This window comes from Felis catus, chromosome B3, assembly GCF_018350175.1.
Source record: "Felis catus isolate Fca126 chromosome B3, F.catus_Fca126_mat1.0, whole genome shotgun sequence".
NCBI lineage: Eukaryota > Metazoa > Chordata > Mammalia > Carnivora > Felidae > Felis > Felis catus.
In genome coordinates, this window is record NC_058373.1 from 5,639,853 (window position 1) to 5,655,559 (window position 15,707).

Sequence of the window (15,707 nt, forward strand, 5' to 3'; positions counted from 1 at the left end):
AAAGGGGGAGACACAGAATCTGAAGCAGGCTCCAGGCTCCGAGCTGTCAGCACAGAGCCCGACGTGGGGCTCAAACTCACGAACCGAGAGATCACGACCTGAGCTGAAGTTGGATGCTTAACCGACTGAGTCACCCAGGCGCCCCCCTTTAATTTTTTTTTTTAAAGTTTGTTTATTTATTTATTTAGAGAGAGAGCACGAGCAGGGGAGTGACCGAGAGAGAAGGAGAGAGAAAGAGAATCCCAAGCAGTCTCTACACTGTTGGCGCAGAGCCTGATGGAGGGCTCGAACTCAGGAAGTGCAAGATCACGACCTGAGCCAGACGCTGAGCCAGACGACCGAGCCACCCAGGCGACCCACATTGATCTCTTTGAATCTACTGGTTCTGGTCCAGATTTCATCCTACTGAGGTCATCTTGTGCATTAACTCTGTTATCACACATTTGGATTCTCTTTTCAGTTCGGAATCATCTGTAAATTTGATAATAACTTCTTAGCCTTTATTCAAGTCATTGATAAAAAATATTGGGTGTCGTGATGCCTGGCTGGCTCATTTGGTGGAACATGAGGTTCTTGATCTGGGGGTTGTAAGTTCAACCCCCATGCTGGGTGTAGACACTACTTAAAAATAAAATCTTAAAAAAATATATTGGGTGAGCAATCCTAGCACCCAGCTCCTGGTTCCTAAATAACACTCATTTATAAAAGGTACTGGGACTCCTTGGGGAAATGAATGGGAAAGTACAAGGCGAGCCTGGGACATTTCGTTGGGCTAGAAAGCAAGGAAGTTATTAAAGATTAATGGGATAGCGTCAAAAAAACTTTGACCCCGCTTGATGACTAAACTTGAGATAATCTGAAAATCAAAAAGCATACTGAAGTAATGGGTTCTAATGCATCAAAAGAAAACAATCCATTAGTCCACAGTGAAACTGAGGAAAACACACAGAGAGAAAAAGAAAGGAAGCTTGTCTTTACAAAGGAATGTTAGCTGATGAAGAAGAATAGACTTCAGAAAAATCTTGATTCAAGCGAAGGTAATCAATGGATGCTAAGCCATCGGGTGGAAGGTAATCAATGGATGCTAAGCCATCGGGTGGAAGATTGTTAGCAAACCGCGGGTTAACAAGGTCTCAAAGTCTGTCGTAACAGCGACTTTACTAATTACGGAAGGGAAATTGGATCTCTGAGGGACAGCACTGGCTGCCACCATCCTAACCAAGCGGTCTAAAGTAGCATCACCAGTAAGGCGACTAGCTGACACAGTTTCCCCCCCAGCATGATGCGGTAAGACATGCAAAACATTAGCAGTCCTCGGAGCACATCGGTCAATGCTGATACATTGATGATACATCCAGCATCTACATTCTAGGTTGGACTCTTCCAAAAGGTCAGTCTGGGGACACCTGGGGGGCTCAGTTGGTTGAGCTTCCGACTTTGGTTCAGGTTATGATCCCATGGTTCATGAGTTCCAGCCCTGCGGCTGTCAGTTAGTTCAGGGCCTGCTTCAGATCCTCTGTCCCCTTCTCTCTCTGCCCCTCCCCCGCTCATGCTCGCTCACGCACGCACTCTCTCTCTCAAAAATAAACCTTAAAAAATTTTTTAGGGGCACCTACGTGGCTCAGTCGGTTAAGCGTCCAACTTCGGCTCAGGTCACGATCTCATGGTTCGTGGGTTCGAGCCCTGCGTCGGACTCTGTGCTGACAGCTCGGAGCCTGAAGCCTGCTTCAGATCCTCTTTCCCCCCTCTCTCTGCCCCTCCCTTGCTTGTGCTCTGTCTCTCTCAAAATAAACTTAAAAAGTTTTTAAAAATAATGTCAATCTGGTGAAAGACAAAAAAGACAAGGGGACTATTTTAGATTAAGAAACTAACAAGACATGGGAATGCAAACTGGTGCAGCCCCTCTGGAAAACAGTATGGAGGTTCCTCAAAAAATTAAAAATAGAACTACTCTATGACCCAGCAATTGCACTACTAGGAATTTATCCAAAGGATAAAAAAATGCTGATTCAAAGGGGCACATGCACCCCAATGTTTATAGTAGTGCTATCAACAATAGCCCAAGTATGGAAAGAGCCCAAATGTCCAACAACTGATGAACGGATAAAGACGTGGTATATATACAATGGAACACTACTCGGCGATGAAAAAGAATGAGATCCTGCCATTTGCAACAACATGGATGGAACTGGAGGATACAATGCTACGTGAAATTAGTCAGTCAGAGAAAGACAAAAATCACTCATATGAAGACTTTAAGAGACAAAACAGATGAACATAAGGGAAGGGAAACAAAAGTAATATACAAACAGGGAGGGGGACAAAACAGAAGAGACTCAAATACGAAGAACAAACTGAGGGTTACTGGAGGGGTCCTGGGAGGGGGGGATGGGCTAAATGGGGAAGGGGCACTAAGGAATCTACTCCTGAAATCACTGTTGTACTATAGGCTCACTAATTTGGATGTAAATTAAGACAAATAAAAAATTAAATAATAATAAAAAAAAGAAACTAATAAGGCATGATAATCCATGAAATATGTGAAACTGATGGGATCTTGAAAGAGAAAAACAGAACGCCAAACAGAATCGGGAAAATGTTACGAAGCACCGTGTGTCAGATATTATGGCACTAGTGGTCACTTTCTTAGGGATGATAAAGGCATTGTGGTTTCAGGAGACTATTATCATCCTCCAGAAATGCCTGCTGAGGTTTTGTAGAGGTAAAGTGTCATGATGTCTGCAACCTACTTTCACATGATTCAGCAAAAATAAGTGTGCTGTGTGTGTATGGGTGGGTGTTAGAAACGGTGTGACTGCAACTGTCACAAAGTTTTAACCATTAATTAATATAGAAAAGTTACAGGTGTGGGGCGCCTGGGCGGCTCAGTCAGTCAAGCATCTGACTCTTGATTTCAGCTCAGGTCATGATCTCACAGTTCGGGAGGTCGAGCCCCATGTCAGACTCTGTGCTGACAGTGCAGAGCTTGTTTGGGATTCTCTCTCTCCCTCTCTCTCTGTCCTTCCCCCTGGAGTGCTCCCACACATGCTCGCTCTCTCACTCTCTCTCTCAAAATAAATAAATTAAAAGAAAAGAAAAGAAAAGAAAAAAGAAAAGAAAAGAAAGGTTACAGGTGTTTGTGTATTAGTGTTTTGGAAGTTTTGGGGGGGGGTGGGAACTGGGTAAGATGGGGCCAAAAGCAGAGCCCAGCACCACTACAGACCTCTATCAGGGTGAAACTGATCAACATCCTTTGAGGGCTGAACAAAGAGCTGTGTCCTAAGTGCCCTCCTTCGCCCACACTTCTCCATAGTATCCACAAGAGTATTATGAAAAAAAATTGCAAGAAATCTTGCTGACATCAAAGTACCAACTACCTTGGCGCAGCATTTCCTTCTACCGTCTGCCTACCATTCTAACCCAGAACAGGGCCTGGGCAGCGGCACGTGCTCAGTTGGTATTCGTTGAGTGCCCAAATCCCCGTGTCACCTAGCTCCCCAAATGGCAGCAAGGCTGGTTTGCCCTAGTGTCTTGGCAACACAAGGGTTGTCTGCCTGTTCTGCTCATCCCCGAGGAGAGGAGGCAGGGGCTAACGAGGCCTCGCCGGGTGGTTAATTATGCCCTGCTCACGGCTGCCGAAATGCTTCAAGTACGTCTTATGCCAACTGGGTGGCAAGCCTCTTGGGGAGAGTGACCAGTCTTGTCTTTGGAACCCCCACCGCCTAGCACGGCGCTCTGGTAGGGCTGACAAAATGAGGGGCCCAACTTTGGCCCGGAGATGTGTCCTCCAATCCACACCCCACCCTCAGCTCTCGTGGGCTTCCCTGTCTTCCGTCAGCGTGCTAATTTGTTCTCCCCAGGCTGGAAAAAACAGGAGGACGATGGACTGAGAAAAACCTCATTTGAGCTGACTTCCTGTGGGCTCAAGAGTGGTTCCCAAGCCAACGCTGTGTCTCCTGCTCCCCTATGCCACTCTTGGACGTAGGCGAGTCTTTCTCGGCCAGTACATCGGTGTTTATAAAGAGCTCAGGGGCGGCTTGGAAAGACAGCATAAAAAGAGAGAAGAGAAAAGCAATGCTTCTGTGTAGCCCCCCCCCCCCCCCCGCCCACTGCCAGCAAGATGAAGTCGTCAAGCCTGGACCTCTCTTTCCCCATCCGCACTCACACAGCCCTGGCCCTTCCTCTTCCCATCCTGACCCTGTTCCCTTCTCTCTGCCTCTGTGTTTCTCCCTCCCTCTCAATCTCTCCCTTTCTCGCCCACGCTCTAGCACACAGACACACACACACATACACGAGAAGGACAAAAACGCACAAATGAAAGGTAAACTGCGCGTGGGAATACACACAAAGGGGCCAAACAAAACTCCTCTATGGTGAGAGATGTTCGGACAAGGGGCCACGTGCCTAGTATAGGCAGACGAGGAAACTTTAGGGATGACCCAAATATTCTCTGTCTCAAGCTGGGTGCCGGTATCCCAAGTGTATACAAATGTTAAAATGTTTTGAGTTGTACACTTAAGATGTGTGTGTTTTCCTGTAAGTTCATATCTTACACCTGTTCTCATGGAGGAAAAAAATCACAAAGAGGCCAAAAGGTTAAACAAAACAACTTGGGGGGGGGGAGGGGGCACCTGGGTGGCTCAGTCGGGTTAAGCGTCCAACTCTTGATTCTGGCTTAGGTCATCATCTCACAGTCATGAGATCAAGCCCCGAGCTGGGCTCCACACTGGGCATAGAGCCTGCTTAAGAGTCTCAGTCTCTCTCTCTCTCTCTCTCTCTCTCTCTCTCTCTCTCTCTCTCTCTCTCTCTCCGTCCCTCTCTCAGAAAAACCCCAAGTCACCTGTAGGATCAAGTGGGGGAAGAACAAAGTGAGAAGAGCGACAGAAGAGGGAGAAAATGAAGAGAAATAAGAAAGGCTACAAGAGAAGGAGGAAATAAAGGGAAGCCCGGGGAAAAACACAAAGCGAACCAACCCACGTGCCCACCGCCTCTCTAACCCGCTCAGCACAGAGGAAAACGGCAGGTAGGCACAGGGCAAGCGCTGGCAGTGGGGTGGTCAGCCCAGGGCGCAGCCGGCTTCCCCAGCAATCACTGTTCATTAATCACCTATCGGTACGGCGCTTGCGCAGGTGCAGGCGGTCCACGACCTCGGGCACCGACGGCTCCCGCCGGGGGCCCCCCACCCCCGTCCCCACCGCGGCCAGGCCCGCCTGCTCTCATTCCCACCCAGGGCAACCTTGCTTTCCAGCTCCCACAATTCTGCCCCGGGAGTCACTGCTTTGTTTGCTGGCCACGGGGAGGGGCCTCCCGCCAAGCCCAGTGGAGCCTGAACCCAGAGGTCGCATCCGCCCCTCCCGGAGCGGCACCGCGCTCCGCCCCGTCCTGGGTTCCGCTGGCAGGCCGCCCGGCCAGGCCTCACAGACACGCACTGGCTGCGGCCCAGCTCCCCGGGGCCTTGGCCCCCCGCCACCGGCCCCTCGTAGCCCTGGGCCCTCCTCTCGTGCCAACCTGCAGCTGCAGCTTCCCCACCCCCCACCCCTGCCGGGGCTGGGCACCTCCCCGGGGGCCGGGCAGCGGTTCAGCTGCGGCATCAATACGTTTGGATGAGGAAGCGACACCAGCCGGCACACCCTGCGTGTGCTTTCAAATCTGCCAACGACTCCAGCTCCTGGGGGCTGGGAGCGTCCTCCCGGGCCGCAGCCTCTGCGGCTGAGGCCACTCACAGGGTGGGCGCCAACACTGCCTTCGGATCCCCTAGGCAGCCTTTAACCAGAGTCTGGCAAAAAATGCCGGTTGGGCCCGTGGCCGTTCCCCGCTCCAGTCGGACCCCTCCACCGGTGCCTGGGTCTCTCTGGCGCCGGTTAAGCGCTAGAACCCAGTGGCCAAGCACGCCAGCTCTTCTGTCCCAAGGAGAATCTCGGCCCCACCCGTTACCCTGTGGGCTGTGGGCACGGCCACACCCCACGCCGACGTCTCTGCACCTCGGCTTCCTCCTCTGTGAGACGGGAGCACTAGCAGAACCTCACGGGGCTCGGCGGGAGAGCGAGCACACGGAGTGACCGGCAGCGCGGCACTCGGTGAATAATCTGCGAACACAGCCAGGCCTCTTATGGGGGCGGCTCGCCTCGGTCTACCTGAAAGTTGGCACGACCTCGGTCACTTTTAACCACCTTCTGTGCCCAGGCCCGAGGACCCCCTTTCTGGCCTCTCCCATGGGGCTCAGCTGCCTCCTGCAAGCCCAGAGCCGAGGCTGCACCTCTCGAAGGGGGAAGGAACTGGCCCGCCCAGCCCAGGCCCCGGCCGCGCCGACTGTGGCAAAAAGCCTGCCACCCGCTCCGGTGCCAGCCCCGCTGGGGCCTGTTGGGGCCTGAGTCGGCCACTCCCTGGGAGGGGATCCCCTGCCCCACGGGGCTGTGGTGCAACCAGCAGGGCTCAACCTGTCCCAGTCCTGACTCGGTAGAACATGAAGTTGCCACTGTCGCTGCCCTGCCCCCGACAAGTTCAGGAGGGGCTGTGTGCCTGTGCCTGCGGGCCTGCTCACACAGGGGGCCCGGAGGGCCTGGGGGACGCTTGGTACCTGCCACCCGGAAGGGGCACAGGGACCCTCCTTCTCTGAAACCACTGTGGCCACTCATAGGTGGGAGGTAGATGTTCTAAAGATCTAGGGAAGTCTGGTTTCCAGTTTGACTCGTCAGGCCTGGGGCCCCTCCCTTCCCCAGATCCCAAGAAGTCAGGAATCCATTTCCCCATTTGCAACCAAGTTCTTCCTCCTTGAATCCCACTCTGGGCTCCAGACTGCTGGCCACCGGCCCACGAAGGGAGAGAATGGCCCGGGCCAGCGCCCTTCCTCCACCCCAGGGAACTAACCTCCTTTCCAGAAGCCTAAGGCTCTCCCTTCCCAAAGATGAGGGGCTCTTTGACCCCTGTGGTCTCCCGGTCGCCTCAGGTCACCCAGTTATCCCCCAGAGAGACGACCTTGCTCTTGGTTCCCGTGCTTCCTGCAGGGTGGACCGAGGCAGGCAAGCCCACCAGGGTGATGCGGGATGGACCCGTGGCTTCCACGGATTACCTGCAGTTCCAAAGGCCGAACCATTGCCCTGCTTTGCCCGGGGGGAGGGAGGTGGACCCACCCACCACACCCTAAAGCAGTGGTGTCAGGAGACAGCATCACAGAAAGCAAGATCCGCGCTTGGACAGTTATCTTGCATACCAGTCACCCGGCCCATGACCCCGGCAAAACCATTGATGCATTGTGAGTACGCCCTGGGCTAGAGTACGCTATGAGGCTCCCAGGGGGCCCAGCTTGTCCCAAGCAGAGGAGGGCTTCTGAGGGCCCTGGGCCTGGGGCCTGGACCACCCAGCTGCGTAGGCATTGCCCCAGCTCCCCCAGCTGTGCTTTCCACAGGGACCCCATAAACCCCCTGAATGAGAGCAAGACCCACCTTGATCTTCCCAGGAGCTTGTTCTATAAGTGTTGCCTTAGTTCTTTCATTACAGCTTATGAGCAGCAAAGCAGAGCGGGGGGGCCCCTTAACCCCAAGGGTGGGCTTCAGGGAGCTGAGAACCCCAACAATGAAACGTTGTTTCTGGTGAGAGGGATCAGAGCTTTCCTCTGATTTTAAAAAGATCGCTATTCCCTTGGGGCACCTGTGTGGCTCAGCTGGTTGAGCCTCCGACTCTTGATTTTGACTCAGGTCATGATCCCAGGGTCGTGGGATCGAGCTCGGTGCTGGGCTCTGCCCAGAGCATGGAGCCTGCTTAAGGTTCTCTCTCTCTCTCTCTGTCCCTATCCCCTGCTTATATTCTCTCTCTCTAAAATAAAACAAAATATAATAATAAAAAATCCCCCTCCCCGCACACAAAAAAGAACCATTTCCACGAGATGTGCTAATCTGCAGACACAGGGACCTTCCAAAACCAGCCTTTATCAGGTAAGAAGAAATTATATCTCATTTTGAAGTAGTTTTATAACTTTGACACGAATTGTTTGGCAAACTATTCCCACGTGAAGCCAAGTTCTACCTATAGTTAGAATTGCAACCAGGGTTTTGTCTCAAGGTACAGCCATCCTCCTCTTGATAATATAAGCCACTGTCCCTTTCCCTTCCTCCTCTCTCCCCTTTTCCTTCCCTCTTCCCTTCCCTCCTTCTTTCATTCACTCAACAAAGTATTGCTTGTGCACGTGCTACTTGTCAGCGCTGATGACACTGAAGGAAACTGACATGGTTGCTGCCTTCATATTGCTTACAGTTTACCAGGATCCCTTAAACTGTTCTTTCCAGGGAATACCCATCCTGGTCCACATTTGTCCAGACACTTTCACTCACTCCTTCCTTTGTCTCCCAACAAAGGTATCAGCCAGGGCCCCCTTGGCAGAGCCCCAGAAGTGCTCCCAGGAGGCGCAGGCTAGACTCCTGGATGTTTTCAGCTGATTTCTGGAGCTGCCCCTCTGGGCTCCTGCTGCACTGTGCTCACTTTTCCAAAAAGGCACTCACTGTGCTGTGGTGAAACGCTCACCGGCACATTGCATCCCTCTCTCGCCACCTCTTCGACAAGCTTTCTGAATGTAGGGGCCAGGCCTGCCTAACTCAGGTTTTTAATCTCGAGCTCCAGCGCAGAGCTCAGAAGAGCGGGTACCCAGTAAATGTTTAATAAATGAACAAATCAGTTTTCTGCTCTAGCTGACTGCCTCGAATCACTTCCAAATGATTCATTCAAGTGTTCCTTCCTGGATCTCTTTTCCCACCCTCCTCTCAGGCTTTTCAAAGGAAAAAGCACCTCACTGATGTGGGAAGTCTTACTTCCCTGCTTTAGGGCAGCCAAAGGGTTTCTTCCTCATCTGTCTGAACAGATTTGTTGGCTTCAAAAGACATGGTGTTTTGGAGAGCTGCTGAATGCTTGGCTCCTGGAGGTTTATTTCAGGCAATCATGTCAGATATCGCATTAAAACAAGAGCCCAAGGCACAGGACCTACATGCACGAGGTAGAGAGCAGTTCTTTCCACTCTCCCCAAGGCTCTAGCCTCCGTGGTCCATCTTTGGATCACCTGTCAACAAAAGCTTGAGCCCTGGGTTGCAAAGACCCATATCCCAGATTTCCCTGAGCTTCAGTAAAATAACCACCAAAGGCGACAACCACGGGCCTGCAGGTCAGGATACTGGGTTCAAACGGTGACCTTCCCAACCCACTGTCATCCTGGGAAGTAATTTAACTTCTCTGGGTCCAGTTTCTTTTATGAAAATGAGAGCATGGAATCAGATGGATTCCTAAACCTCTTCCAGTTCTAAAGCATCAACGGGGGGGGGGGGGGGGGGGGCACGCCTGGCTGGCTCAGTCGGTGGAGCATGTGACTCCTGATCTCAGGGTCATGAGTTTGAGCCCCATGTTGGGTATAGACATTACTTAAATAAACAAAACGTAACAACATAAAAATAAAAAAAAAATAAAGCATCAATCGGAAACATAACTTTTTTTGAATCACGAGCTTCACCGCTCTTGTGGCATTGGACGCTTACCAGAATCCTGTGACTCCTAAATCGAATTACCTACTCACATTCGTGTTAGGACACGTGAGCAGTGGGCTCACGACCTTCCCCAGGTGATCCAGAGCTCCTGGGTCTTTTTGCCAGACCAGAATGACGGCACAGTGGCCACCAGAGCCGCCTCATTTCCAGGATCCCAGCCAACCGTCTTTCCTTCCTAACCCCCACATCCACGTGTCACTCAGAAACAGCCATGACAAAAACCCTAACTCAAAGGCCACTCGACTTCCATTCTGAGGAGGGACCCGGGCTTTTTCCAAATCCCAAACGACTTCCCTCCCGCCAGCGCTCCGGCCTCTCTTTCCATTCCAGATTTGGGAGCAGGGAGCAGGGGAGCAGGAGTAAGACACCGATTAAAAGGCCTCCGCGCTAAGGCCCCAGGTGGCCATGGGAACGAGGGCCCAGCCTCCGGCGCTGCCATGGCAACGCGCTCCCCCAGTGGCCGGCGCCAGTGCCCATCAGAGCGTGCAGGTGGCGCCCTCTCGGGAGAGGGGCCCGGCGGGAAGCGGGGGCGGCGGCGGCCTCTCGGTCTCGCCCGGGCCCGCCCCCTCCCGGGCCCGCGGCTCCCCGCCGCCCCGCCCCCTGCGCCTACCTGCGAGGGTCACGGCCCCCGCGCGACCACCGCCCACGGCAGGGCCACCTCTGTGCCGCGGCTCCTCTTCCCGAATCGCCCTCGAGCTCGCCCCGCCTGCCCGGCCGGGCCGACGCACTGCCCGCGGACGCGGAGTGACCCCCCGAACACCTCCGTCCCGCGCGGCGTCCCCGGAAATGCGGGGCCGCGGCCAAGCCCCGCCCCGCCCCGCCCCTGTTTATGGGAACTGTCCGGAGGCGCCCTCGGGGGATCGCCCGCTGCCCAGCGGGGCCCCGCCACTGCCACGCGCCCCGGGGCGGGCGCGGTCACTCTAGACTCGCCGCTGTACCCGTCTCCCCCGGTCGGGATGCCTCCACTTACAGCTCGTCAGCCCAAGGAGGCCGCGGGGGCTTCGGGGGCCGCGGAATTGCGCCCTCCCTGACCTTGGGAAGCCAGGCCTCGCTTGTCCTGGGCCCCGCCGCCGGGGACGGGCTCACTAGCTAAACCGACGGGCGGGAGTTGGGGTCCTAGATCTACTACCAGCTAACTGGCTGTGTTACCTAGGACGGGATCCTTAACCTCTCTGAGTGGGCATCAGTACCGTAGAGACCTCACAGGGTTGTGGTGAGAAGTGCATTTATGTAGGCACACACCTGGCGCATGGTCAGCTCTCAATAATGGCAGTATTGTTTCCAACGAGAGGCAAGTGAGAGCCCGGCGCAGAGCCACCCTCCACGAAACCACCCACGTCTCTGCCCGCGGTACACACTGCTCGCAGCGTCCCTTGACCTGCCTTGGGCCACGCTGTGAAAGGGAAACGAAAAGAAACGAGATCTGCAGGAGGGGTGAGAGATACAGTTATAAATATCCAGCATTTATCAAGTGACCTTGGCTCGTCCCTCTCCAGCCCTTGCATCCTGGCTGTCCTGTCTTCCAGGAAAGCAACAGCAGTTCTCAGGGCGGTTCCTGAAATAACCAGTTCTGGGAGTGTAAGTGGCTGAGCCGGCCAGAGCTGGCTGGTCAAGGGGATGGGGAAACAGGAAGACAAGTGCCAGCCTTTCCCCCTTCAGGTGAGGCCAGGCCAGGCCTAAGTGCCTGCGCACTGCTCCTCTGACCTCTTCCCTTGTGTTCCCTCAAAGGGACGGCCGGACTCCCGCCGACAGTGCCCCCCCATAAAAAGATAGAGTGGTTATTTTGTTGTCTGTCTACAAAAGTGAACACATATTTACTGCAAAGATGATGGAAAACAGAAACACAATGAAAAATACCCATAATTTCACCTGCCCGGAGACCACCAGGGTTAACATTTTCTAAAGTTTTTTTTTTTTTTTTAAGTTTTAGAGTGAGAGTGTAAGTGGGGGAGAGGGGCAGAGGGAGACAGGGAATCCTAAGCAGGCTTGCCGCTCAGCCCTGCGGAGCCAGACCTGGGGTTCAATCCCATGACCTTGGGATCATGACCTGAACCGGAATCAAGAGTTGGTCACTCAATCCACTGAGCCACCCAGGCTCAGATTTAATTTCTATGTAATAAAGATTTAATTTGTATGTAATAAAGTGTACAAATCTTAAGTCTACTGGTGTTCATATTTTGGTGACTATCCTAGCTCTTTTCTATGCACAGTTTACATTTCAAACTTTTAGTAAAAGGATTATTCCGTGCATAGTCTTCTGTGATTTCTCCTAGGATGACAGTATATCACAGACACTTTTCTCTAACATTAAAAAAAAAATCCTTGCATATTTTTATTTATTTTTTAAATGTTTATTTTTGAAGGAGAGAGAGACAGAGTGTGAGTGGGGGAGGGGCAGAGAGAGAGGGAGACACAGAATCTGAAGGAGGATCCAGGCTCCGAGCTGTCTGAGCACAGAGCCCGATGCGGGACTCGAACCCACGAACCGTGAAATCATGACCTGAGCCGAAGTCGGATGCTTAACCGACTGAGCCACCCAGGCGCCCCGACATAGCTTTATTTTTAATGTATTCTATCATGTGAATGTAGCATACATTTTTAACCAGGTCTACTACTGGGTATCTATCTCCTTTCCAATTTGTTCATTTTGGTAAGTAATGTGCTATGAGCATCCTTGTCAATAAACCTCTATATACTTCCTCAATAATTTCCTTTTGTCTTGTATTCTTCCTTCCTCCTCATAGTCTCCACTTAGTAGTAAAACGTGCTGCATTTATAGCGAAGGTAGCACAGTTCATTTGTGCAAGACCTTAAACCGTGTTCATTAGTCTTAGGAGCGCTGCCTTCCCAACAAGCTGGGGGGCGGGGCAGGAGGAGGTGCTAAAATCCCACCACCGGCACCAAGAGCATTTTGCATCCTGCTGAGCCAGGGCCCCGCGGAGGAGTTCCTGGAGTCTAGGCCTCCCCCATGGGGCCTCAGAGCCCCGGAGGGCTTAGGCAACGGTGACCCATTTGGTCCCCAGACCAGCCCTGAGCCCTCAGGAAAGGGATCCTCCCCACCACCTCCCCTCCCTTCCTTTTCTGTCTCTACCATCCCTTCTAACTTCCTCTCCCTCCTCCCTTTTCTGCCCCTTCTCCCCATCCCCCTTCCCCGCCTCCTCATCTCCAACCTTCTTCCAGCCTTCTAATGAAAAAAAGGGAAAAATCTTTAATGCATTGAGAAAAGACCTTATCTTTAATGTTAGTGATCCGCCTGCCCCGCTCCCACTCCCTTTCCTGGCTGTGGGACCTCAGGTGCAGAAAGCCCTGAGTTAATCACCTCGGTTCCCAGCACAAGGTCCCCATTGGTCGGCACATGGTCCCTTGATTAATGTAGCTGTTCATTTCCTTTTATCCGCTGCACTCCTCCTCCCCCTCCCTCCCCTCCCCACCCCGCAGGCTACTAAGGTGTTTAATATACATGCCTTTGTTCCTATGCATTCTTGCAAAATGTATTGTAGAATGGTATGCATATGCTTTTTAAGAAACTTTCGTATTTTGAAATGATCATAGACTCACAGAAAGTGACAAAAATAGTACACAGGGTCCTGTGAACACTTCCCCCAACTTCCCCCGATGGTGATGTTACACAGCTGTAGTATACAAGACCCAAACCAAAGAAACTGACATCCATATAATACTGTTAAATAGATGACAGACCTTACCATTCAGTTCTCACCAATTATTATAACGATCTTATTTGCGTGTGTGTGCGTACGTGTGCATAGTTTTACACTATTCGACCCCATGAATGCCTTTGTGTAGTCACCACCACAGTCAAGATACAGAACTGTTCCAGCACCACAGAGGATCTCCTTTCGTAGCACACCCTTCACGGTCACATGCCCTCCTCCACTTGGTCCCTGAGCCCTGGCAACCACTAATCTCTTCACCACCTGTATAGTTTTGTCATTTCAAGAATGTTATATAAATGAAACCTTTTAAGAATGGCTTTTCTTACCAACCATAATGCCCTCACGATACATTCAGGTTGTGTTATATATTGATAGTTCTTTCCTTTTTCTTGCTGAGTAGTAGTCCATGGCATGGGTATTCCAGGGTGCAACTATCCACCCCCACGAAGGATAGTTGGGTTGCTTCCAGTTTGGGGCTATTACAAATAAAGCTGATTTGAACGTTCACGTACAGGTTTTGTATGAAAACTTCATTTCTTTGGGATATATGCTCCAAGGCTGCCACTGTCTTGTGGTAAGTGAATGTTTAGTTTTACAAAAAATTACCACGTTATTTTCCAGAGTGGCTGTACCATGTTACATTCCCATCAGGAATGTATAGAGGTTCCAGTTTTTCGACATCCTTGCCAGCATTTGGTGTTATCACTGTTTTATTTTTCAGCCATTTTAATGGGTGCATGGTGACAGCTCGTTGTGGTTTTAATCTACATTTCCCCGATGGCTGATGATGTTGAATGTCTTTTCATTACTAATTTGCTATCCATATCTCTTCTTTGGTGAAATGTCTATTCATGTCTTTGGCTCACTTCCACTTGGGTTGTTTTGCATTTTTAATTTACATAAATGACATTTTGTTATATACCTCATTCAGTTTCTTAGTTTTTTTATTTCTCAGACCCATCCATGCTGCTGTGGGTACATCTAATCGATTGCTCCTAGCTGCTGCAGGGTACCCCAAAGTATCCATCCACCTTTTATCTGTGTATGTCCCCAGGAATGGACACCCGAATTGTCTACAACTCCCCGACCCTGAAAATAACTCTACAGTGAATGTCTTCTTGCTTCTCTACCTTACAAGAATCTCTTTGACATCATTCATAGGGTATGACTTGCTCTGGGGTCACAGGCCACCCTCTCCACAAGCTCACCAGCTGAGGACCCCTGAGACCATACAGTATGTCCTCATTGGTGTGGGACTGCTTCTACTCAGCATGATATTTTCGAGAGGTCCAGGGTTGTATCAGTAATTCATTCTTTTATATCATTAAGTAGTATTTATTGTATGAATACTAATTTGTTTCATCTATTGATGAGTATTTGGGTTGTTTCTTAGTTTAGGAGGTATGGGCTCCTATGACTAACATTGCTAACAACTGTTTTAATTTGTATTTCTTTTTTTTTTAATGTTTATTTACTTGCTTGTTTATTTTTAACATTTATTTGTTTTTTCAACGTTTATTTATTTTTGGGACAGAGAGAGACAGAGCATGAACAGGGGAGGGGCAGAGAGAGAGGGAGACACAGAATCAGAAACAGGCTCCAGGCTCTGAGCCATCAGCCCAGAGCCCAACGCGGGGCTCGAACTCCCGGACCGCGAGATCGTGACCTGGCTGAAGTCGGACGCTTAACCGACTGCACCACCCAGGCGCCCCAACATTTATTTGTTTTTTGAGAGAGAGATAGAGAGCACAAGCAAGGGAGGACAGAGAGAGGGGGACAGAGGATCTGAAGCAGGCTCTGTACTGACAGCAGGAAAGCCTAACACAGGAGTTGAACTCACACACCTTTAGATCACAGCCTGAGCCAAAGTCAGACGTTTAACCGACTGAGCCACCCAGGCGGCCCTGTGTTTCTTGGATTTCTAATACATCTTAACATCTCCTATGTGTATTGCCTTTTATATTTCTCCTTGTGTAAATCACCTATTTACATCTTTGTTTCCCCCCATTTGAGTCCCATCTTTTTCTTATTGACTTGCAGAAGTTTGTGGCATATTCTGAATCTAGACATTAGTCCCTTGTCAGCTTTACAGATTTTATTTTTAAGTAATCTCTAACCCCCACATGGGGCTGGAGCCCAACCCCAAGTTCAAGAGTTGCATCTCTACTGACTGAGCCAGCCAGGCGCCCCCTCTGGTCAGCTTTAGATGTCACAAACATATTCTCCCAAACTTGCCACCTGTTAACCTTGTCAGTGGATCCATCATCGGGCAGAAATCTTTAGTTGGGATTAATCGAACTGATCCATCTTTTCTCTTTGCAGTTTCTGCTTTTGAAATTTCAAGAAGTTCATTCCTGCCCCAAGGTCACAAACATATTCTTCAACATTTTACATTGTTAACTTCAGAGTTCTCTGGACACAGTTAGGCTTTTAATCCATATGAGGTCCGCTTTTTTCATGTGATGCTAGGTTTGGAATTCAGTTTTATTTTTTTCTGCCAAGGGAACCA

At 51.0% G+C, this 15,707-nt stretch overlaps 1 protein-coding gene across 1 annotated transcript in view; it reads right to left on the reverse strand.

The window, feature by feature from the left end:
* Positions 1-10,271, reverse strand: part of SEMA4B (semaphorin 4B) — a 39,857-nt gene extending 29,586 nt beyond the window's left edge. The window contains exon 1 of the mRNA XM_045058780.1: positions 10,135-10,271. The gene's annotated coding sequence lies outside the window, so the exon portion shown is untranslated. The remainder of the gene's footprint in view (positions 1-10,134) is intronic.
* Positions 10,272-15,707: the final 5,436 nt, after the last annotated feature.